Source organism: Equus quagga, chromosome 4 (assembly GCF_021613505.1).
Source record: "Equus quagga isolate Etosha38 chromosome 4, UCLA_HA_Equagga_1.0, whole genome shotgun sequence".
Taxonomy (NCBI): domain Eukaryota; kingdom Metazoa; phylum Chordata; class Mammalia; order Perissodactyla; family Equidae; genus Equus; species Equus quagga.
In genome coordinates this window covers 79,699,896-79,724,842 of record NC_060270.1, presented here as the reverse complement: position 1 = coordinate 79,724,842, position 24,947 = coordinate 79,699,896, and the positions used below count along the sequence as shown (strand labels likewise).

At 35.8% G+C, this 24,947-nt stretch overlaps 1 protein-coding gene across 1 annotated transcript in view; it reads left to right on the top strand.

Annotated features, from left to right (window-relative positions):
- ZRANB3 (zinc finger RANBP2-type containing 3) overlaps positions 1-24,947 on the top strand; it is a 215,719-nt gene that overhangs the window by 82,343 nt on the left and 108,429 nt on the right. The gene's annotated exons all lie outside the window — the stretch shown is intronic.

Here is a 24,947-nt window from a genome sequence, read left to right as displayed (position 1 = left end):
GCTGTGGTAGGCATCCCACATATAAAGTAGAGGAAGATGGTCATGGATGTTAGTTCAGGGCCAGTCTTCCTCAGCAAAAAGAGGAGGATTGGCAGTAGTTAGCTCAGGACTAATCTTCCTCAAAAAAAAAAGAAAAAGAAAAGTTAGAAAAAATAAAAATATATTAGAAATGAAGAAAACAAATACTGAATTTTTAAAAAATATAAGTAGAACCATAAACGATTCTCCTAATTAACTGTCTTTTAGTTTTAGTTACATGTAGACTCACCAATGGCTTATCTCCAGTCTCTTCTATAGGAAAAAAATGAGTAAGAGTATAACATGAACATGAGTGCTATGCAGAAGGTTGATAGAAAGTTTCTTGGTTCATGCTGGTTTATGATTACCTCAGTTTTTAGTTGGAACTCTTCATTCTATAGGCATTAGTTTAGACTTGATGTTATAGTTAGAAACACAGTCATTGCCTGTGAAGAACTTCAACACTGTAATTGAAGAGACAGCACATAGACATTTGGGAAACAATTAACAGAAATTTCTAGTTTGGAACAGGATGAATTCCAAAAGGCTCTTTATAAATTAATAGATTTGAGAGTCCAAAGTGACTGAAAGAGGCTTATGTTTTCAGTTCCTGAATATATTTTCACCAAATAGGATTCATCCTTCAAAACCACAAAATGAGGCATGTGTATAAAATATATGAGTGATATATTTATGGATATGTGTGTGTATTAATAATTTTTTTAAACAGAACAGTTTTGTGTCCACAGAAAATATATTGTAAAAGGTGACACCATCTTGATAATCTCCACAAGCAATTCATGGGGAAAGTCTTAGCTATGGCTTGTCATTGCTACCATGTTCTTTACTTTGATGTCGTAGACATTTGAGTAGGCCTTAAATCTATGGAGTCATTCATGGATTGAAATAAACACTTGATCAGCACCTTAGCTCTTCTTAACTTATATTCTCCAGCAAACTCCTGTCTTCTCCTCAGTTAACAGTAGACTTAAGGATTATGCAGAGTTCATGATGGACCCTTAGCTAGCAAGAGTTTTTCATTATACTAATCACTTTTCCTACCTCTTATTATTTAAAATTACATGGCACTAGTCACATGTTGAGTGATTTGCAATCTTCTTTCAAAACCACTCTTATTGTTAAATTTTATAAATTTAAAAGAACCATTTAATATTTCCTCAGTACTTAAAAAATATGCTCCACTTTTGTGTCCATCATAATTACTTCTCTCTTTTCACTAGCATTTTAAAGACTCTCATTCTTTTACACCTATTCAACTTCACAGGGTTTATTAAGTTAAATCCTATCAATAATGTTGATTAAGAAAAAAATCCTCAACTTTACACATGAGTACGAAAAAACAGGCTACAGAAATAAAGAGTATGACATACAAGTCTAAGATCACAGCTTACAACCACAAATATCCTCTGTCACAGTGGTAGAATTGAAATGCCATGTCTATGGAATCCTATTGAGCTAGTGTGGATGGAAGTTAGTAAATTAAAAGTCTTGAAGTAGAAAGTGCTTGTATATATGTAAATTATATGAACTCTGATTTGATCTTTATTCTATTTCCTAATACTGTTGTCCTTCTCTTGCTCTTATCACGCAATGGTAATGAAGTCAGAGAAGAAAATGCAGTTTATAATTTTGAGGTCAGCCACCTTTTGATTTTTAAGTTAAAAAATATATTTTGATATGATGAATATTTGACTCCTCAAACAGCTAAAAGCCTTGAGAGCAATTTTACATCTCTGTTATTGAACCTGTGTTTTTTTTAGACACTTGAGTACCTGCTTGGAGTATTGTGTAATTTAGCTGTCTTCTGTGATCTTTCCCTTTAGAGACAAATGACTTCCTTCACTGGTATCACTCCCCCTTCTTCTAGTATTTTCCACTATTATCTTTTTCTAATGTATTCAATCTTTGTGGAATTATATAATCTATATACTGTATATAAGGCAGTCATTAGCTTTAAATTGGAATGGTGATTTAAGTTCTGTTTAATTCTGTCTAATTGTGTGATCATTGTGTATTTCAATTATAAAACTATACTTCAGATAACCAACAAAGCTGCAACTTTTAATAAAATTAACTTTACCAACCTAGCTTAAACTATTTTAATAACTTTCTTTTCCCCCCTCTTGTTTTAATGCAATTAAATGTTGCTTCAAGAACTATGTAGTGAATATATAGAAACTCTTGTGAATTTGTATTCCATAAATAATGGAATTCAATCCGTAGTCTATAGTCAGGCTGTTGCACTGTTATCTTAATTGTTTTTTAATAATTACTTTTGAACCACTGTGGCCTTGTTCTATTGTTCATTTGAAAAGTATTGAAAATGTTTATTCATAAAAAGATTTTAAACGTGAACAATAGTTTTACATTAACACAAACCAGGTAATTTAATTGGATATACATGAAGAAAAATATTAAACCTACATACTTCCTGCTTTATTTGTCAAGTATTTAAAGGCTATTATTCTGTGCAGAAACTTCCTATTTAGGAAATTTTATAATGTTAGCTTTTACTTAAGAAAATGGAATTAACATCTTGGATTTATATAAATAGCCTAATGTTGTGTCATAATGAACAAAACTTTGTCAGTACATGAATTCTGCCTTCTCTTGTCTATAATATCTATTATGAAAGTCAGAAAATTCCGGCTTTCCTCTTATGTAACATTTTTTGTTACTACTCTACCTTAGCGCTCCCCTCCCCAAATACAAACACACACGCAAAGTTCCTTAGGTTTCCTTCCTGTCACTTGAGAAACATTTGGGTGGGGGGAACCAAATATATACCAAATAAAGTATTGCTTTCCTTCCTTTTTTAAAAGAAAAGGAAACCGTTTGTCAAGGCTGAGCTACTTGGCTTGGCTTACTTGATGCCTGTTCTGTGACATGTTCATAGATGCATGTTTGGAACAGAGGTCCTATAGTCATCGTTCTGGATGCTTTTCTTTTCCTCCAGGTGCTTCTCAAAGGGCAGTTTGGAGGGGAGAGGCTGTGGGACCTGTTCAGTGCTGGTAGAAGTATTTCTGCAGGCAGAAATGTGTAGTTGTCTGGAAACAGGAAGAACCCCTTTGGAAGGTTATTTTTGCTCAGAAGACCCTAAAATTGATATCGCAGTATAGACTCTGCCACCATTAACTTTATAGATTTGAGGACTAAGAAATTAAAGTAGATGTGAAAAATTTTAGTTTTCCTTTTGTATAAGCCCACCCCAGTTTGACAGAGTGAGCAGAGATGGCAATTTTTATTCCATTTGCTTCTACAAATTCTCGTTTTCCTTTACCAGACCCAAGTTGAATTTAACACTTTCTCCTTTGAGCTCTTACTGTTTCTGATTTGTAGCACTTTGTTGTTGGTCCATTTTTGTTGAGTGAATGGATTGACTAAATAGTTAACTCTTAATTACCACATAGGTGCCAGGTCCTGTTCTGGTGCTTTACATGTATTAATTTATTTCATTATGGGGTCATTACTATTGTTGTTGTTATTATTATTATTATTATACTCATGTTACAGCTGAGAACAAGGAGTCACAGAGATCGTAAGCAAATTGCCCAAGAACATTCAGCTAGAACATATTAGGAGCTGATATTTGACCTGAAGTAATCCAGCTCCCAAGTCTCTCTATCAATTACGCTTCTCTACAAAGTCTCCAGATACCAGACTTTCTCTGTATTTTGAAACAGGATTCTTGAGTACAGAAGAGTCTGCAAGACACAGTGCTCAAATGAATGAACTGAATGATGGCATTGAAATTTTAGGCTGATCAGACTATCTGTAATCATTTAAATCAGTATCATTTGCCTACTTCCTTCCTTTCCTTATTTCTAAGGCCAGCTTTATTATTTTTTTGAATGTCCTTTTTATAAAATAAATTTTTTATTTTAGAACAGTTTTAGATTTATAGAATTACTGTGAAGATAGCACAGAGAGTTCTCCTATACCCCATACCCAGTCTCCCATTATTAATATCTTAGATTAGTACAGTATGTGTGTCTCAATTTATGAACCAATATTCATATATTGTTATTGTTGTTAACCGAAGACCATACTTTATTTAGATTTGCTCAGTTTTTCCCTAATGTCCTTTTTCTTTTCCAGATCCCATCCAGGATGCACGTTACATTTAGTAGTCATGTCTATTTAGGCTTCTCTTAGTTGTGACAGTTTCTCCAACTTTCCTTGTTTTTGAAGATGTTTACAGTTTTGAGAATTATTGGTTCAGTATTTTGTAGAATGGCCCTTAATTGGGATTTGTCTGATGTTCTGTTCATGATCAGACTGGGATAATGTGTTTTAGAGAGGAAGACGAGAGAGGTGAAGTGCAATTGTCATCATGTCATATGAAGGGTACATACTATCAATATGAATTATCACTGTTGATGTTAACCTTGATCACTTGGCTTGACAAAGTGTTTGTCAGATTTTTCCACTGTAAGGTTAGTATTTTTTTCTCCCTTTCCATACTGTATTTTTTTTTAAAGAAAGTAACTATCTACAGCCCATACTTAAGAAATACAGAGTTATGCTCCACTTCCTTAAAGACAGAGTAAATTTATAAGTTATTTGGAATTCATTCACAAGTCAGCAACCTTTATCATGTATTTTTATCAGTGGATATTAGGTTTTTTTCTTTTTTGAGGAAGATTAGCCCTGAGCTAACATCTGTTGCCAATCCTCCTCTTTTTGCTGAGGAAGCTTGGCTCTGAGCTAACATCTGTGCCCATCTTCCTCTACTTTATATGTGGGATGCCTGCCACAGCATGGCTTGTTAAGTGGTGCGTAGGTCCATGCCCTGGATCCGAACTGGTGAACCCCCAGCCACTAAAGCGAAGTGAACGAACTTAACCCCTGCACCACGGGGCTGGCCCCAATGGAAATTCATTTTTTACTTTGGGTTATCATCTAATGCTACTTTATTTATTTTGTTGCTCATATTGTTTCAACTTTGGCCATTGGGAGCTCTTTCAATTCATTCATGTGTCCCTTTGACATACCCACTTCAGTGTGTGCTGTTTGGTTTGGGGTTTGGGGTTTGTTTGTTTTTTTTTGAGGTATGCTGTTTTTTTTGGTGAGGAATATTGGCCCTGCGCTAACATCTGTTGCCAGTCTTCCTCTTTTTTTTTTTTTGTTCCCCAAAGCCCCAATACATAGTTGTAGATCCCAGTTGTAAGTCATTCTAGCTCTTCTATGTGAGATGCCACCACAGCATAGCTTGATGAGCAGTGTGTAAGTCCACGCCCAGGATCCGAACTGGCAAATCCCAGACTGCTGAAGCAGAGTCCTCAACTTAACCACTAAGCCATAGGGCCAGCCCCTAGGATTTTGTTTTGTTTTTGAGCACTTCCTTACTTTCTGGCACTACAAGATGCTCTAGGCTCATCTTGTGTATTTCCTACCGCAGTCCTATAATGAGCCATTTCTGCAAGAAACCCTGGTTCTTTTTCTTGAAGAATGATATTAGAACCAGCATCTAGGTGCTAGGTGTGTTCATTTTTACTGGGGTGTCATTTCTTGTAGATCCTCTAAGGTGACAGAGCAAGGAGATATATGTGTGTCTACTTACCTATGTGTGTGTGTATATACACATGTATTTGTAAATATTTATCTATGTAACCACTTATATCTGTACTTAAGCTAAAGTTGAGTTCCTACTGGTGTCTCCAACTCTAATCCATTACCACATGGATCCTTCTAGCTCCTCCTCCTGCTTATCTGTAACTTCCCGCTCCAACAGTGAGAATCCTGGCTCCCACCCTCTGCCATTCACTTAATTGTTCATTTCCAGTATATATATATGATGGTTTCAGTATTGTTAACCTGTACCTCCATGGGAAAGTAAAGTATCAACTAGAGTACAGTGCTTATGTACAGTTCCTTTTGCCTTTATTCTTACAGATTCCACTCATTTCCAGAATTACTTAGATCCACACCTCATTCCTCTCCTCTCTTCAGTAAGGTTGTTTTATACATTTATAATACATTTTAATTCTTTTATCACATTCTGCATTCCATCATGGGATCCCTTGACTTCCTAAATTATTTTTTAAATATTTGTGCACATTAAAGTTTACTCTTTGTAGTATAAAGTTCTATGGATTTTTACAAATGCTAATGTCTTGTATTCACCATTACAGTATCATACAGAATAGTTCTACTGCCCTAAACAATCCCTTGTGCTGCATTTATTTAATTCCCCCCAGGCCAACACCCCCAACAACCACGGATATGTTTAATAAGTCTATCGTTCTGCCTTTTCCAGAATGTCATATAATTGGAAGCATCCAATGTATAGCTTTTTCAGACTGGCTTTTTTTGCTTAGCCATATGCATTTAAGATTCATTTGTGTCTTTTTGTGGCTTGATAGCTCTTTCTTATTATCACTGAATAATATTCCTTTATATGGATGTACCACAGTTTGTTTTTCCATTCACCAAGGTGATGGGACATCTTAGTTGCTTCCAGTTTTTGACAATTACGAATAAAGCTGCTATAAACATTCACATGTGGGTTTTTGCGTGGATATAATCAATTGGGTAGTTATCTAGGAGTGCAATTGCTGGATTGTATGGTATGTTATTTTCCTAGGGCTGCCGTAAGAAAGTACAGCAAACTCAGTGACTTAAAACAACGGGAATGTATCCTCTCACAGTTCTGAAGGCACATCTGAAATCAAGTGGTCAAGAAGCTTGGTTCCCTCTGACAGCTCTGAGACAGAATCTATTCGATTCCTATGTCCTAGCTTAGATGATGGCTAGCAATCCTTGGTGTTTCTGGACTTACAGAAGCATCACTTCAATCCCTGCCTCCATCTTCACAGGGCATTCTCTCTGTGTGTCTGTCTGTGTCTCTTCTCATATAGGGATTTCAGTCAGATTGGGTTAAGGGCTTATCCTACTCCAATATGACATTGTCTTAACTAATTATATCTGCAATGACCCTATATTCAAATAAGGTCACATCCTGAAGTACTAGGGAGTTAGGACTTCAGTATATCTTTTGGTGGGGCAGAGATAGTTCAACCCATAGTATATGATAACACTATGTTCATTTTTGTCAGAAACTGTCACAGTGTCTTCCAAAGTGGCTGTACCATTTTGCATTCCCACTAGCAATGAATGAGAGTTCCTCTTGCCCTGCATCCTCACCAGCAGTTGGTATTGTCAAATAGAGAATTTTTTTTAGCCATTCTACTGAGTATAGTGGTATCTTATTGTTGTTTTAATTTGCAATTCTCTAATGACATATGCTGTTGAGCATCCTTTCATATGTTTATTTACCATCTGTACATCTTCTTTGGTGAGGTCTCTGTTCAATTCTTTTGGTCATTTTTAAATTGGATTGTTATTTTTTGTTGTTGATGAGTTTTAAGAGTTGTTTGTATGTTTTAGGTACCAGTCCTTTATCAGACATATGTTTTGCAAATATTTTCTCCCAGTCTGTGGCTTGTCTTTTCATTCTTTCAAAAGTGACTTTCACAGAGCAGAAGTTTTTAACTTTAATGAAGTCCAACTTATCGATTTTTTCTTTCATTGATTATCTTTTTGGTCTTGTATCTCATTGCCAAACCCAAAGTCACCTAGATTTTCTCCTATGTTATACTCTAGGGGTTTCATAGTTTTGCATTACACTTAGATCTGTGATACATTTTGAGTTAATATTTGTGAAAGGTATGAAGTTTGTGTCTAGATTCTTCTTTTTTGCATAGCTGTGTCCTGTTGTTCCAGCACCATTTGTTGAAAAGACTCTCCTTTCTCCACTGAGTTATCTTTGCTTCTTTGTCAGAGATTAGTTGACTTTACTTGTATGGTCTCTCTCTATTGTTCCATTGATCTGTGCCTATTCTTCACCAATGCCACACTGTCTTGATTACTGTAGTCTGATAATAATTCTTGAAATTGGGTAGTGTGAGTTGTCCAGCTTTGTTCACCACCACAGTACTGTGTTGGCTATTCTAGGTCCTTTGCCTTTTCATATAAATTTTAGAATCAGTTTCTTAATCTCTACAAAATAGCTTGCAGGGGAATTTTTATTGGGATTGCATTGATTTTATAGATCAAGTTGAGAAGAATCTATAGATCTACAGATCAAGTTGGGAAGAAACCTTAACAATGTGAGTCTTTGGTCCATGAATACAGAATCTCTCCATTTATTTAGAATGTCTGTGATCTTTTTCATCAGAAATTTTCTTTTTTCTCTTTTTACTGAGGTGTAATTGGAATATAACATTATTATATTAGTTTCAGGTGTACAACATAATAATGCAATATTTGTATATATTGTGAGATGATCACCACAATAAGTCTAGTTAGCATCCATCACCATACAGTTGCTAAATTTTTCTTGTGATGAGAACTTTTAAGATCTACTCTTTGGGGCCGGCCCCGTGGCTGAGTGGTTAAGTTCACCCACTCCACTTCGGCGGCCCAGGGTTTCACTGGTTCGGATCCTGGGCATGGACATGGCACCGCTCATCAGGCTATGTTGAGGCGGCGCCCCCACATGCCACAACTAGAAGGACTCACAACTAAATAAAATATACAACTATATACTGGGGGGATTTGTGGAGAAAAAAGCAGAAAAAAAGAAGAAAAGATCTACTCTCTTAGCAACTTTCAAATATTCAACACAGTATTATCTATAGTCACCATGCTGTACCTTACACCCGCATGACTTATTTATTTTATAACTGGAAATTGTACCTTTTGACTTCCTTTATCCATTTCACCCACCCCCCAACCTCCTGCCTCTGGCAACACCAATCTGTTCTGTATATCTTTGAGCTCAGTTTTGCTGCTTGTCTCAGCAAAATACTTTTTTTCTTTCCTTTTCTTTTTTGATTCCATGTATAAATGAGATCACACAGTACTTGTCTTTCTCTGTCTGACTTATTTCACTTAACATATGCCCTCAGTGTCCATCCGTTTTGTCACAAATGGCAAGATTTCCTTCTTCTTTATGGCTGAATAATAATACATTGTATATATACCACATTTTCTTTATCTAGTCATCCATTGATGGACACTTTGGTTGTTTCCATGTCTTGCCTATTGTAAACAGTGGTGCTGGGAATGTGGCGGTGTATATCTTTTCAAGTTAGTGTTTTTGTTTTCTTTAGATAAATACCCAGAAGTGGAATTGCTGGGTCATACGGTAGTTCTATTTTTAATTCTTTGAAGAACCACCATACTGTTTTCCATAGTGGCTGCACCAATTTTCATCCCCACCAACAGTGTACAATGGTTCCCTTTTCTCCACATCCTCACCAACACTTGTTATTTCTTGTCTTTTTGATAATAGCCATTCTAACACATAGGAGATGATATCACATTGTGGTTTTGATTTGCATTTCTCTGATGATTAGTGATATTGAGCATCTTTTCATGTACATGTTGGCCATCTGTATGTCTTCTTTGGAAAAATGTTTATTTAGTTCCTTGGCCCATTTTTTTTACTCAGATTATTATTTTGCTATTGAGTTGTATGAGTTCTTTATATATTTTGGATATTAACCCCTTATCAGATATATGACTGCAAATATTTTCTCCCATTCCATAAGTTGCCTTTTCATTTTGTTGATGATATATTTGCTGTGCAGAAGTTTTTTAGTTTCACGTAGTGCTGCTTGTTTACTTTTACTTTTTTCCTCTCAAAGTTTTTTTTTTTAATTATTTTATTGTGGTCATATTGGCTTATAACATTGTGTAAATTTCAGGTGTACATTATTATATATCAGTTTCTGTATAGACTGCATTGTGTTCACCACCAGTAGTCTAATTTCTACCCGTTACCATACATATGTGCCCCTTTACCACTTTCGCCCTCCCCCCACCCCCTTCTCCTCTGGTAACCACTAATCTGTTCTCCTTATGCATGTGTTTTTTTATCTTCCTCATATGAGTGAAATCATACAGTGTTTATCTTTCTCTGTCTGGCTTATTTTGTTTAACATAATAGCCTCAAGGTCCATCCACGTTGTTGCAAATGGGCACAATTTTGTCTTTTTTTGGTGGCTGAATAGTATTCCACTGTATATACCACATCTTCTTTACCCATTCATCCGTGGATGGGCACTTGGGTTACTTCCATGTCTTGGCTATTGTGAATAACGCTGCGATGAACATAGGGGTGCATAAATCTCTTTGAATTGTTGATTTCATGTTCTTTGGATAAATACCCAGTAGTGGGATAGGTGGATCATATGGTATTTCTATTTTTAGTTTTTTGGGAAATCTCCTACTGTTTTCCATAGTGGCTGCTCCAGTTTGCAAGCTGGTGCAGCCACTATGGAAAACTATAGTTTTACGTTTGTTCTCTTTGCTTTTGGTGTCACATCTAAAAAATCATTGCCAAGACCTATGTCAGGGAGCTTACCACCTATGTTTTCTTCTAGGAGTTGTATGGTTTTAGGTCTTACCTTCAAGTCTTTAATCCATTTTGAGTTAATTTTTGTGTATGGTGTAAGATAGTATTCTTTTGCATGTGGCTGTCCAGTTTTCCCAACATCATTTATTGAAGAGATTTCCTTTCTCCATTGTCTATTCTTGGTGCCTTTGTCTTAAATTAATTGACCATATATGCATGGGTTTATCTCTGGGCTCTCTATTCTATTCTATTGATCAATGTGTCTGTTTTTTATATCAATACAATACTCTCTTGATTACTTTAGCTTTGTAATATAATTTGAAATCAAGAAGTGTGATGCCTCCAGCTTTGATTTTCTTTCTGCACATTGCTTTGGCTATTTAGGGTCTTTTCTAGTTACATACAAATTTTAGGGTTGTTTGTTCTCTTTCTCTGGAAAATGCCATTGGAATTTTGATAGGTGTTGCATTGAATCTATAGATTGCTTTGGGTAGTATGGACATTTTAACAATATTAATTCTTCCAATGTGTGAGCACAGAATATCTTTCCATTTATTTGTGTCTTATTCAGTTTCTTTCATCAATGTCTTAGAGTTTTCAGTGTACAGGTATTTCACCTCCTTGGTTAAATTTACTCCTAAGTATTTTATTCTTTTTGATGCAGTTGTAAATAGGATTGTTTTCTTTATTTCTCTTTCTGATAGTTTGTTATTAGTATATAGAAATGGAATAGATTTTTATACACTGATTTTGTATCCTGCCACTTTACTGAAGTTGTTTATTACTTCTAACTGTTTTTTGCTGAAGTTCCAGACCACCACAATAAAGTTAGTATCACAATAGAGTGAGTCACACATATCTTTTGGTTTCCCAGTATATATAAAAGTTATGTTTATATCATACTGTAGTCTGTTAAGTGTGCAGTAGCATTATGTCTAAAATAACTATGTACATATCTTAATTAAAGAATGCTTTAGGGGCCAGCCCTATGGCTGAGTGGTTAAGTTCGTGCACTCCGCTTCGGCAGCCCAGGGTTTTGCTGGTTAGGATGCTGGGCACGAACCTAGCACCGCTCATCAAGTCATGCTGAGGTGGCGTCCCACATAGCAGAGCCAGAGGACCTTCAACTAGAATATACAACTATGTACTGGGGGGCTTTGGGGAGAAGAAGAAGATAAAAAGAATACTTTATTACTAAAAAATGCTAACCATCACCTGAGCCTTCAGCAAATCATTATCTTTTTTGCTGGTAGAGGGTCTTGCCTTGATGTTGATGGCTGCTGCCTGATCAAGGTAGTGATTGCTGAAGGTTAGGGTGACTGTGGCAATTTCTTAAAATAAGACAATGATGCGATTTGCCACATCTATTGACTCTTCCTTTCACAAGTGGTTTCTCTGAAGTGTACAATGCTGTTTGATAGCATTTTACCCACAGTAGAACTTCTTTCAAAATTGGAGTCATTCCTCTCAGACCCTGCTGCTGCTTTATCAACTAAGATTATGTAATATTCTAAATCCTTTGTTGTCATTTCAACAGTCTTCATAGCATCAGGAGTGGATTCCATCTTAAGAAACCACTTTCTTTATTCATCCATAAGAAGCAATTCTTCATCCATTAAAGTTTTATCATGAGATTGGAGCAATTCAGTCACATGTTCAGGCTCTACTTCTAATTCTCTTGCTATTTCTGCCACATCTGTGGTTACTTCCTCCACTGAAGTCTTGAACCCCTCAAAGTCATCCATGTGGGTTGGAATCAATGTTTTCCAAACTCTTGTTAATGTTGATATTTTGACCTGTTCCCATGAATCATGAATGTTCTTAATGGAGTCTAGAATGGTGAATCCTTTCCAGAAGGTTTTCAATTGACTTTGCCTAGATCCTTCAGAGGAATCACTATCTATGGCAGCTATGGCCTTACAAAATGTATTGCTTGAATAATAAGACTTGAAAGTTGAAACTACTCCCTGATCCATGGGCTGCAGAATGGATGTTATGTGACCAGTCATGAAAACAACATTCATCTCGTTGTACTTCTCCATCAGAGCTCTTGGGTGACCAGGTCCATTATTAGTGAGTGGTAATATTTTCAAAGGAATCTCCTTTTATGAGCAGAAGTTCTGAACAGCGGGCTTAAAATATTCAGTAAACCATACTGTAAACAGATGTACTGTCACCCAGGCTTTGTTGTTCCACTTATAGAGCACAGGCAGAGTAGATGTAGCATAATTGTTCAGGTTCCTAGGATTTTCAGAATGACGGATGAGCACTGGCTTCAACTTAAAGTCACCAGCTGCATTAGCCCCTAACAAGAGAATCTGCCTGTCCTTTGAAGCTTTGAAGCCAGGCATTGACTTCTCCCTAGTTATGAACTCCTAGGTGAGGTCTTCTTCCAATATAAGGCTGGTTTGTCTACATTGAAAATCTGTTATTTAGTGTAGCCACTTTCACTAATTATCTTAGCTAGATCTTCTGGATAACTTGCTGGTTCACCTTGCACTTTTATGTTATAGAAATGATTTCTTTCCTTAAAACACATGAACCAACCTCTACTAGCGTCAAACTTTTCTTCTGCAGCTTCCTCACCTCTCTCAGCCTTCACAGAATTTAAGAGAATTAGGATTTTGCTCTGGATTAGGTTTTGGCTTAAGGGAATATTGTGGCTGGTTTGATCTTTTATCTAGACCACTTAAACTTTCTCCATATCAGCAATAGGGCTGTTTGCTTTCTTAGTATTCTTGTGTTCACTTGAGTGAACTTTTAATTTCCTTCAAGAACTTTTCCTTTGTATTCATGACTTGACTAAGTGATTGGCACAAGAGGCCTAGTTTTCGGCCTATCTCGGCTTTTGACATGCCTTCCTCTCTAAGCTTAATCATTTCTAGCTTTTGATTTAAAGAGAGACGTGTGACTCTTCCTTTCAGTTGAACACTTAGGGGCCATTGCAGGGTTATTAATTGGCCTAATTTCAATATTGTTGTGTCTCAGGGAATAGGGAGCCCAAGGAGAGAGAGAGAGACAGGGAAACGGCCAGTTGGTGGAGCAGTCAGAACACACACAACGTTTATCAATTAAGTTTGCCATCTTATATGCGGTTTGTGGCACCCCAAAACAATGACAATACTGACATTAAAGATCACCCATCACAGATCACCATAACAAATATAACAATGATGAGAAGGTTTGAAATACGTGAGAATTACCAAAATGTGATACAGAGACATGACGTGAGCAAATTCTGTTGGAAAAGTAGCGCCAATAGACTTGTTCAATGCAGGGTTGCCACAAACCTTCAATTTGTAAAAAAACGCAGTCTCTGTGAAGCACAGTAAAGCGTGGTATGTCTCGTATATATGTCTACAATCTATAGACCTTTTATTTTATTTTCTTATCTTCATACTCTCTAGGTTTTCTAGTACAAGGTTGAATAGGAATGGTGAGACAACACAGCCTTGCCTTGTTCTTGATTTTAGGGGGAAGGCATCTGGTTTCTCATCATTAAGCATGATATTCGCTGTAAGTTTTTTTGTAGATGCTCTTTATCAAATTGAGGAAATTCTCCTGTGTTCCTAGTTTTCTGAGAGCTTTTGTCATGAGTGGATGTTGGATTTTATCAAATGTTTTTTCTGTGTCAATTGATATGATCATATGATTTTTCTTCTTTAGTCCTTTGATATGGTGGATCACATTTGTTGATATTGAAGTGTTGAATCAGTCTTGCATAGCTCAGATAAATTCTACTTGTTTATGGTGTATAATTCTTCTTCTCCATTGTTGGATTTGATTTGCTAATATTTTGTTGAGGATTTTTGCGCCTATGTTCATGAGAGGTACTGGTCTCTAGTTTTCTTTTAATATCTTTGTATGTTTTTGGTGTTATATTAATGCTGGCCACATAGAATGAGTTAGGAAGTCTTTCCTTTGTTTTCCAAAGGCCAAAGCTGAATCAAATGAAAACAGCCACTGTTTACTGCCGCCAGAGTTATATTCATAAAATTCTGCATTTCTCCCTGTTGCCTGTAGAGTAAAGCACTTCACAAGCTAGCCACTTCCTGATTCTTCCATTCTCTTCTGTTTTTCTCCAGCATAAATTCTAGTGAGATTTCCATATGTTTACTTATTGTGACATCTACCCCTTATTATCAATGTCATATTGGACAAGTAAATTAATCTCTCTGAGCCTCAGTTTCCTTGTGTAAAGTAGGGAATTATAATACTTTCCTCATGAGATTACTTATGTAAGAAACAGGAGGAATATATCTCAGATATTCCTTTTTCCTTTTCTCCTATTCTCAAACACTATGACTTTTTATGCTTTGATATCTCTATATATGTTGTTCTTTTTTCTGATGAATTCCTTTCCTTCTGTATCTCATCCTTTCCCAAGTCCATGTAACAAAATCATCATTCAAAACCCTCTTCAAGTATTGCTTCCTTTGTATCACCATCCTTGGTGTCTCTTGGTTCCTCTGTGTTCTCTCTTCTACTGTAGTGTTTGAATTATGTTCTGCTGTACATATCTGATTCTGTCCCATCGGGTGGAACTCCTAGGACTCAAGTTAAGTCTGTCTACCTAGCAGTGTCAGGAATAGTAGATTTCTAGTTAATGCCTTCTGAATGAATAAGAGAGAGCTTCTTTTGTCTTAGTAATTTTTGTTGTTGATGACTTGATCATTTGAGCTCATCAAGAAAGATCTCTTCATCTAAACAAGAGGGACATATTGTCTACCAGTCCCCAGTATTTTAAATCAGGTCTACAACCCACTACCACCCACCTCCAATTCTTCTAGGCAGGGAGGTAATGGAGAAAAGATTCCTTTAAGTGGGTTTTGGGGTTTTGAGATCTTTTAAAAAACTTTACCAAAATGTCTAGTACAGAGTATTCTTGCTGTCCTTCAAGTCATCCTTCAGTCTGAAATTTTTTATCTTGAGCACTGGCAACATACAAATGCAACTGATTGCATTTTCAATTTTAAAGAAGTTTACCCTGATTTCTTTGGATGCTGATGTAATTTTGTTCAGGGCTCCTGCTGTTTTGCACAGCTGGGTTATTACAATGTTCACTCAATAGTCTTGGACAGAATTCAAAATGAAAAGCAGAGGTGACAGCAATGATGAGTTAAACTCTACCCAGATAAAGTCAGACACAAACATCTTCCTGGAATATAGTATATACAATTCACATGAGCATTTGAAAGGCACAAAGCACTAAGGCCATTATCTCAGCCTAAGGCACTGTTATTATACATTAACGCTTCCAAGTATATTGTAAGGAGGATGTTGCAAATATTCTTGCCTTACCAGTTTTTATTAAATGGAATGTCCTCAATGAAGATAAATTATTTAAAGTTGGGAGGGGTAGTTTAAATAGCACCCCATAATCTGCTTTTCCATTTTTAGTAATGGACTTAAGTTTTCACAGAACTTAGAAGCCCCAAGGAGCCACAGCTGCATTGGGAATCGAACAACAATTCTGAATATGCATAAGGGCTCTGGACTTGTCATAGAGAGCAGCCAGAGATTGTTCTCAGTCCAGGTCTTATTTCTTTACGTTAGAACATTTTAAAGCCATTTTTTTTCCCTTTAGCCACTAATTAGCCTACCTTTTGCTCCTGTATTCAACAAATAAATATTATCAAGGGTCTTCTGTTTGCTAAGTTCTTAGGAATATAGATTAAGAAACATACCCACCCTCTGAGAAGCTTCTAATCAGGAAAGGAAGAGTGGGGGTGTATATCTCTGTGTGTTGTATGTAAAATGTAGGATACTGGAAATGTTGGAAATGAAGTTTCCAATAGAAATTCTATGGCACTTTTGTGGAAGGAATCAATAATTCCAGCTTGATTTAGTCAGATGGCTTTGTGGAGGAGGTAGTTTTGAGGTGGGCCTTGTAGAAGTTAAGTAGAAAACCAGCACTGAAAAAAGGAAAATTGAGCCCATTCACAACAACATGGATGGACCTTGAGGGTATCATGTTAAGTAAAATAAGCCAGAGAGAGAAAGGCAACCTCTGTATGACTCCACTCACATGTGAAAGTTAAACATGTAGACAAAGAGAACAGATTAGTGGTTACCAGAGGAAAGAGGGGGTGGGGGGTGGGCACAAAGGGTGAAGTGGCACACCTACAACACGACTGACAAACAGTAATATACAACTGAAATTTCACAAGGTTGTAAACGATCGTAATCTCAATAAAGAGTGAAAAAAAGTAAAAAGGAAAATTGAGGATTTTATTGACTGGGTAACCTTCCATTGTTTTCGAGCTGTATTTCACAGAACTGAGGTTGAAACTGAGGCCATGGGGCTCTGAGGTCCCTACTCTACTTTGGTTATAGCTGCCTCACTTTTTTGGCTTCACAAATGTTGAGTTTCTGTGTAATGTTTTATTTGAAAAGGCGTACATTGCTTTTTTTTTTATTTTTTTTATTGAGTTGATAGGTTACAATCTTGTGTGATTTCAATTGTACATTAATGTTTGTCAGTCATGTTGTAGGTGCACCACTTCACCCTTTGTGCCCACCCCCCACCCCACCTTTCCCCTGGTAGCCACTAATCTGCTCTCTTTGTCCACATTTTTAAATTCCTCATATGAGTGGAGTCATACAGAGATTATCCTTCTCTAACTGGCTAATTTCACTTAACATAATTCACTCAAGGTCCATCCATGTTAGTGCAAATGGAATGATTTTGTTCTGTTTTGCAGCTGAGTAGTATTCCATTGTGTATATGTACCACAACTTCTTTATCCATTCATCTGTTGATGGGCACTTAGGTTGCTTCCATGTCTTGGCTATTGTAAATAATGCTGCAATGAACATTGGGGTGCATGGGACTTTTGGAATTGCTGACTTCAAGCTCTTTGGATAGATACCCAGTAGTGGAATGGCTGGATTGTATGGTAGTTCTATTTTTAATTTTTTGAGGAATCTCCATACTGTTTTCCATAGTGGCTGCACCAGTTTGCATTCCCACCAGCAGTGTATGAGGGTTCCATTCTCTCCACAACCTCTCCAACATTTGTTACTATTAGATTTAGATATTTTTGTCATTCTAATGGGTGTAAGGTGATATCTTAGTGTAGTTTTGATTTGCATTTCCCTGATGATCAGCGATGATGAGCATCTTTTCATGTGCCTATTGGCCATCCGTATATCTTCTTTGGAGAAGTGTCTGTTCATGTCTCCAGCCCATTTTTTGATCGAGTTGTTTGATTTTTTGTTGTTGAGTTGTGAGAGTTCTTTATATATTATGGATATTAAGCCTTGGAAAGGCTTACATTGCTTTTTAAAAGTTTAAGAACTACTTTTCTAGATTCTTAGTGTCCTCCTTTTGTATATCACAGTCATGTGAAGTATGTATCTTTCTTAACTTTTATCTAATTTTACTTGTAAGTGACCCAAAAGTTTCCAATAGAATGATTCAATCTTTTGGCATTTTCTGCAAGTTCTAATCTCCTTCTCCTCTCAAGCTCTAAAGTTAGTTTAGAAAGTTAAACTAGAATATATTTTTTAATGATGATATTATTTTCCTGTTGTTTTGACTTTTTTTTAAAGCTTATGGTAAATTAGGTATTTCTAGAGAATCAAAGTTTTTAGGACAGCCAAGCATCCAAACTTTTTTTACCATAAGAATTTTGAAGGGAAATGCTTTCTGTATGTTCCTGCTTCTTTAAACATTACACACTAAGGATAATTTAATAGTTTTCAGTTACTCAAGGTTATCAACTACTGAGACAAGTTAGGCTCTTTACTTAAATCTATTAAGAGTGTTTTATGTTTCTGTTTCTTATTCTTCATTTTTGCTATTCCAAGGCCTTTTTCTTCCCTGACCTAAGCGAGTTTCTACATAAAATGAAATGACTTTTTATTTATTTTTATTAATATTAATATTGAGGCTATTACTAATAAATAATATTAGAAAGGATAAACAAATACTATCAGCTGAATATTCTTGTCACTTTTCAGTACATTTTTATTTAAAATCCATATTTTAGGTAATTTCATAATATATCATTAATACATCAGTTGAATTGGTTATCTTACTTTTTTAATTCTAACATTAACTCCTAACATTTATTACTTTTGTAGGAGAGGAAGAAATTTTCCTCTACCCTTCTAGGTCCTTCTGGCTGGTCTAAGAATTAAATCGACATGAGACAGATTAACAGGAAAAAATCAAACAAGTTTAATAACGTGTATACATGAGAGAGTTTTGAAACTGAGTTACTTTGCCAAAATGGGCAAAGCCACCACCATAAATAGCATCTTCAGCTAAAGACAAAAGAGGATGTTGAGGGCAGTAGTTTGGGACTTTAAAGAGGAGGAAGGTAATTCATGTGGAGATGGACAAGCACGTGTTTGGTAAACAAGTGTGTGCCGTGCCTTGCAAAGACAATGGGACGTGGACAGGACTTTGACCAAATGGGCCTTGCTAGGTTCCTGCCTGTCTACCATGCATGGTTCATGTTACACTATAGTTATTTATGGTGATAGCTCCTTCCTGAAACAGGCCCTTCTATCTTTTAGGCAATTAGAGGGGAGGTCAAAGTTTCTTCCTGAGTCTTTTGTTCTTAAAAATAATCTAACCACAGAGACACATTTTAGGGTGGCAAATTCTGCTCCCCTACAGATTTTTATTCCAACATTTTCATTATTTTTTTTTGTCATTTCCTTTACCATTTATTTACCTTATTAGTTTATGACATAGTGTTAACTATTGATTTAATGAACCATTTTCTCTGTTTTTAATGTCAGCGATATTTCAGTAAAATAAAATCAATCCCAGGTTAGATCTTAACATATACATTTTCCCCATATAAATTAACTTTTATTATTTATTGTTTATTGTGATAGTCATTAATGCTTTGCAAGTAACTTTTATTTTGATTCTGAACACAATTTGAGTTTATTTCTTAGGAAGATTTTCTTAGATAATGTTTTCATCGAATTTTCTGAAGTTCAGATAGATTACATTTTCTCTGATCAACTGGTTCCACAAAGCCAGAATCAATTTTTTTATTTTGACATGGATAATATTTAATAAATGAGGACTGTGACTAGCATATGATACCATTATCATAATTTTGACATATCTCATTTCTTTTTATGGATTAAAATTGAATTCATTAAGTAATAATTGATGGGCTATGCACTTTTGAGCTTATTCTGTACATGGGTTCATTTAAGAAATTTGGAGCTGTTATTAGTTCTAGTAGAAGACAAAAAAGAGAAAGAATGGAGAAGTTATCCAATAATAAATTTAATTATATTGGGAAAACAAGGAGCATCCCTATCCAATAAAAATGTCAGAAACCAAATATATTTCACCTTGCTATAATACTTCCCTGGGGTTCATGTGACATTTCATTGTAGGCGAAATTATCTGTCACTATGACTAATACAGGAGCAACCTATACAGATTCTGCTCTAGAGAAGAAAACTATATAATGTGGACCCAAGAAAATCTACCTTGATATGGGGTAGTTGATTTTTGGATCAAAAAGTCATCTCTGTAAATATTCTCTAAACATAGAAAAATTAATTTTTTCTTCTTCTTCTTTCTTTTTTTGAGGAAGATTAACCCTGAGCTAACATCTGCTGCCAATCCTCCTCTTTTTGCTGAGGAAGACTGGCCCTGAGCTAGCATCCATGCCCATCTTCCTCTACTTTATATATGGGATGCCTGCCACAGCATGGCTTGATAAGTGGTGCTATGTCCACACCCAGGATCTGAACTGGCGAACCCTGGGCCACCGAAGCAATATGTGCAAACTTAACCACCGCCCCACTGGGCTGGCCCTATAAAAATTAATTTTTAAGTAATAAGTACTTTTAAAAACATTGATGGTTTTCTCTTTCTTATTCCTTAATAGTCATGGTTTTTTCTTTGTTGCCTAAGCCAATCTAAACAGCAATATTTATTTTTGGTAACATTCCATGTCTTTGTCTTTGAATGACTGATTGATTTTGCAGCCTTATATGATTCACATTCTTGTTTCCACTTTGGCAAGTAATACTCCAGTCTAATCTCAGGCTTTGGTGACCATCCTTTACTTTTTAACCTTTGAAAGCTGTCTACCCAACTCATTAGGACTCCATTTTTAGTCAATAGTGGCATTTTGGCAACTAATAGAAGATGTGATTAGCATTTTGTTTTCATTTTGCTTGTTGCCTTTTCATTTTATATAACCATTTAAGTAAGTTAATTCTTACTTTTTTTTTAAACAAACTTTTCTCATGAAGGCTTCTTTTTACTTCCTTTGTAATACATATAAGACACATCTTAAAGGGTCTCAGTTCTAATTCTGAGTAGTGAATCTGACATTGTTTAATTAACATTTTCAATAATCATTGAATTGAGATTTCAAGTTCTTTCTAATGGTTCAAAAGTGATTGCTATGTGTCAACACATGAATTGACAGATTAATACAAGTACTTGTTCAACTGAAAGCATTCTAATAACCTTGTAACAATTTTGTCTCTGAAGCTATTGATTGATTTGCATTTGATTCCTTATTTTGAAAGCAGAAGCAATTTTTCTCTTGTCACAAATAAGTGATGGCCTTATTTATTTACTTCACTTCCACCACAATTTTTATGTGTCATTATGACTGAAAAAATATTATTTTAATATACTGATCTGCATTTCAACATGAGATTCTTTATTCTTTTTTTTTTTTATTAATGTTATGATAGATTACAACCTTGTGAGATTTCAGTTGTACATTTTTGTTAGTCATGTTGTGGAGATTCTTTATTCTTAATTTTGATGTTGTCTTCAATTAATTATAGTGTTGTCACATAAAAGGGGAAACAAAGCACAACACTGTAATTATTTACAATGCAAAGCAAGGGATTTCTTCGTCTTCTCTTTTATAAAATCTGTAGCTGACTTAATCTATGATCATTAATGATAATAATCATTTACAAAGTACAATGTTCACTGTCTACTCTTTGTTTCTTAGTCCTTGTTTTCATATACTTTTGAAAGACCCCTTTGTTTACATTTGTGGTCAGCATACTCACAGTGCTATAATACAACATGGATAATTTTGTATTTTTCATACACTTTTTTCTTTAAGAATGCATTATATTTGATTTCTCTGTATTCATTACAGCTAGAAATTTTAGTGATGTAAGTTATTAATTCTTCCACTTGTTAAACAGTTGGTTTTTCTTTTCTTTTCTTTTCTTTTTTGGTGAGGAAGACTGGCCCTGAGGTAACATCTGTGCCAGTCTTCCTCTATTTTGTATATGGAACACTGCCACCGCATGGCTTGGTGAGCACTGCTAGGTCCACGCCCAGGATATAAACAGGCGAAACCCTCGGCTGCCGAATTGGAGCACATGAACTCAACCACTTGGCCACTGGGCCAGCCCCTGAAGTCTGAATTTTTAACTAGTATCCAAATGATTCATAAGTATAATAGATTTTAAGAACTTAGAGCATAACCAAAAATTAGACCACTTTTTTTCTCCTTTTCTTTCTTTTTTTTTCCCTCAGCATCTGTAATTGTGTTCTTTGTGTTGTGTTGTGTTGAGCTCTCTTTTTGAAGAAATCACCAAGGCACTAATCCCACAATACATATGGAGAAAATGAATAGAATCTTAATAAAATTTGTTCACCTGATTTCAGTTTTACAAAACACGTATTAAAAAATACGAAGAATATTTGGAAAATCTACTTCTGAAATATTGAGCATTGCTAATCTACATTATTCTGTCATTATCTTTTATTTATTCACATTTTACCTTAGGAGTGGTACTGTTTGAATGAATAATACATATACATCTGAGCATTTCACATTATAGTTATCTCATTTTTATTATGTCTTGTGACTTTTTAAGATTAAATATTAACGTACAGGAGGAAAAATAATTTTCACTCTACCCTCCTGAGTTCTTGGGTGAGACTCCCTATAATAAAAGACAGATTCACAAGAGAAAAACAAACAATAGTTCATTAACATGTACATCTCATGTATACAGGGGAGATATCCAGGAAAAATGAGTAAACTCCCCGAGATGGCCCAAGCCACTGCCTGGAATACCATCTTCAGTTAAACACAACAGAAAGGTGTTGGGGCCTGGGGAGGTCAGTTATGGGAGGCGACCAGGGACAGCATGTTAAACAAGGGCAAGGTTTGTTATGCAGATTTAAGTCAACGTCTTCTCCATTGATAAGAGTTTCTTGTGATTTAGAGTTACTCCTCCCTTCCAGGTACAGATAGGGTGACAGCAAAAAGAGATTTCCTTTATAAATCTAAACTTCCCTTACTAAAGGGTAGTTTCTACTCCATCTTCAGAGCTTCTTCTGTGTCTGCTGATTCTCAAAAATAATCAGCTCAAAGTAGTCTTTTTGCGAAGAGGCGTATTTTGGGTTGGCATATTCTGCTCCCCTTCAATGAACATCACTAAAGATTTTGAATATGATAAGAACACATTGCTGCCCACACTAGAGCTATAACTTAAAATTCTTCTAAAATATTGTAATCTATGCTTATGTTCTTTTTTATGTTTCGAAATTCAAAATATTGAGATTGTTCTTTTATTGAGTGAAATTGTTTGTTTCCAGGAAACGCATAAATTATTCCTTATACATCTTCCCACTTATTGCCTAGAAATGAGTAATATAGTGCAGTCTCCAATTGTTACAGATTGAAAATCCAAGCATATTAAGGAACAGTGACTTACTCTGAGTTTTGACTTAATCATCAACAAAAGTAGGATAAAAAACCTTGCAACCTAGGGCTGGCCCAGTGGTGCAGTGGTTAGACTCGCATGCTCCACTTTGACGGCCCAGAGTTGGTGGGTTCAGATCCCAGACATAGACCTATGCACTGCTCATCAAGCCATGCTGTAATGGCATCCCACATAGAAAATGGAGGAAGATTGGCACACATTTTAGCTCAAGGACAATCTTCCTTAAGCGAAAAGAGGAAGATTGGCAACAGATGTTAGTTCAGAGCCAATCTTCTTCACCAAAAAAAGAAAGAAAGAAATCATGCATCCCCGGGTTTCTTCATCTTTTGCTTCTTCACTTTTCCTCAAGTGTGGGTTTGACCAATATTTTTTTGAAAAACTCTTCTTTCATTCTGATACCATACCTCTTAACCTCAAATTTGTGTGCCTAATGCACAATAAGCCAATCACTGAGACACTTGGTGCTTGGAGATGGAGAAAGTCTTCTTCGAATTTGCCAAAACAAGAAGGTGGGAGGATAGGTTCTCTCAAATCCACCTTAATGAAAGAAGAAAGCAGGGAGTCTTTATAGAGCTAAGGGGGTGGGGAATCAGACTTCCGGGCATCAATGGCAACTGGGGCCTGGTTATCTGGTGATCATAAGTTCCTTAAAGGCATTCTTTTTCTTCTGCAAAACAAGTTCATAAATCTTTGTGATCCTTGAGTCACCCCTCAGGTTAAATAAGAAAACAGCAAGTTAGAAGATTAACTTCTTTTCATCTGTGTCTGTCTTGGGAACAGGCTGGAGGATAATCATGTTCTTACTGAGTTTTTACAGTAACCCTCAGTTACCTGGCTTCATTCTACAGTTAAATATATGTATGTTTAATTTATGTCTCTGCCTCACCTCCTCCCTCTCCCCTACCGCCTCTCCCTCTCCCTGGTCCAAGCACCTCCCCCACCTCAGTGTCATAGTATAGCAGTAGACTGTGAGTTTATAATAAGGTCATGTTGATGTCCAGATTTTGGCATAAATGCTTAACCAGTTTAATACTCAGGAATTTCCTACTTCTCAAAGAGTCTCCTGGATATTTTTAAAAGAAGTTTTCTCTCTCTGTCCCTTACTGCCCCCCTGCAAGTAATATTTATTCAGAGGGTATATGTACACAGCAGTGAAGATTTAATATAAACTCAAAGTTTGTATTTTCTTTTTATTATTATTACTATTTATAACAGCTTTATTTATAATTGCCCAAACTAGATGCAACCAAAATATCCTTCAATAGGTGAATGGATTGAACAAACCATAGAATCCTTTTAAGCAATAACAAGACATGGACTATGATGAAAAGGCATGAAAGAACCTTACATTCATATTTGCTAAGTGAAAGAAGCCAGCCTGAAAAGGCCACACACCTTATGATTCCAACTATATGACATTGTGGAAAAGGCAAAGGCAAAAAAGATCAGTGCTTACCTGGACTTGGAGGGGAAGGTGAGAAAAATGATTAGGTGGAGTACAGGGGATTTTTTAGGGCATTGAAATTATTCTGTATGACACAGTAATGGTGGATACGTGACATCACCAACTTGTCAAAATTCATAGTACTGTAAAAGAGAGTGAACTTTAATGAAAACTATGAACTTTTGTTAATAATAACATATCAATATTGGTTCATTCATTGTAACAAATGTATCATGTGAATGCAAAATGTTAATAATAGGGGAAGCCATGAGCAGGGAAGGAATGAATATGAGAACTCTCTTTGCTATCTGCTCAACTTTTTTTGTAATCCTAAAACAGTTCTAAAAATAGGGAGTGTTAATTAATAGAAAAAAAAGATCTCCTGACCAGAAGATTTGA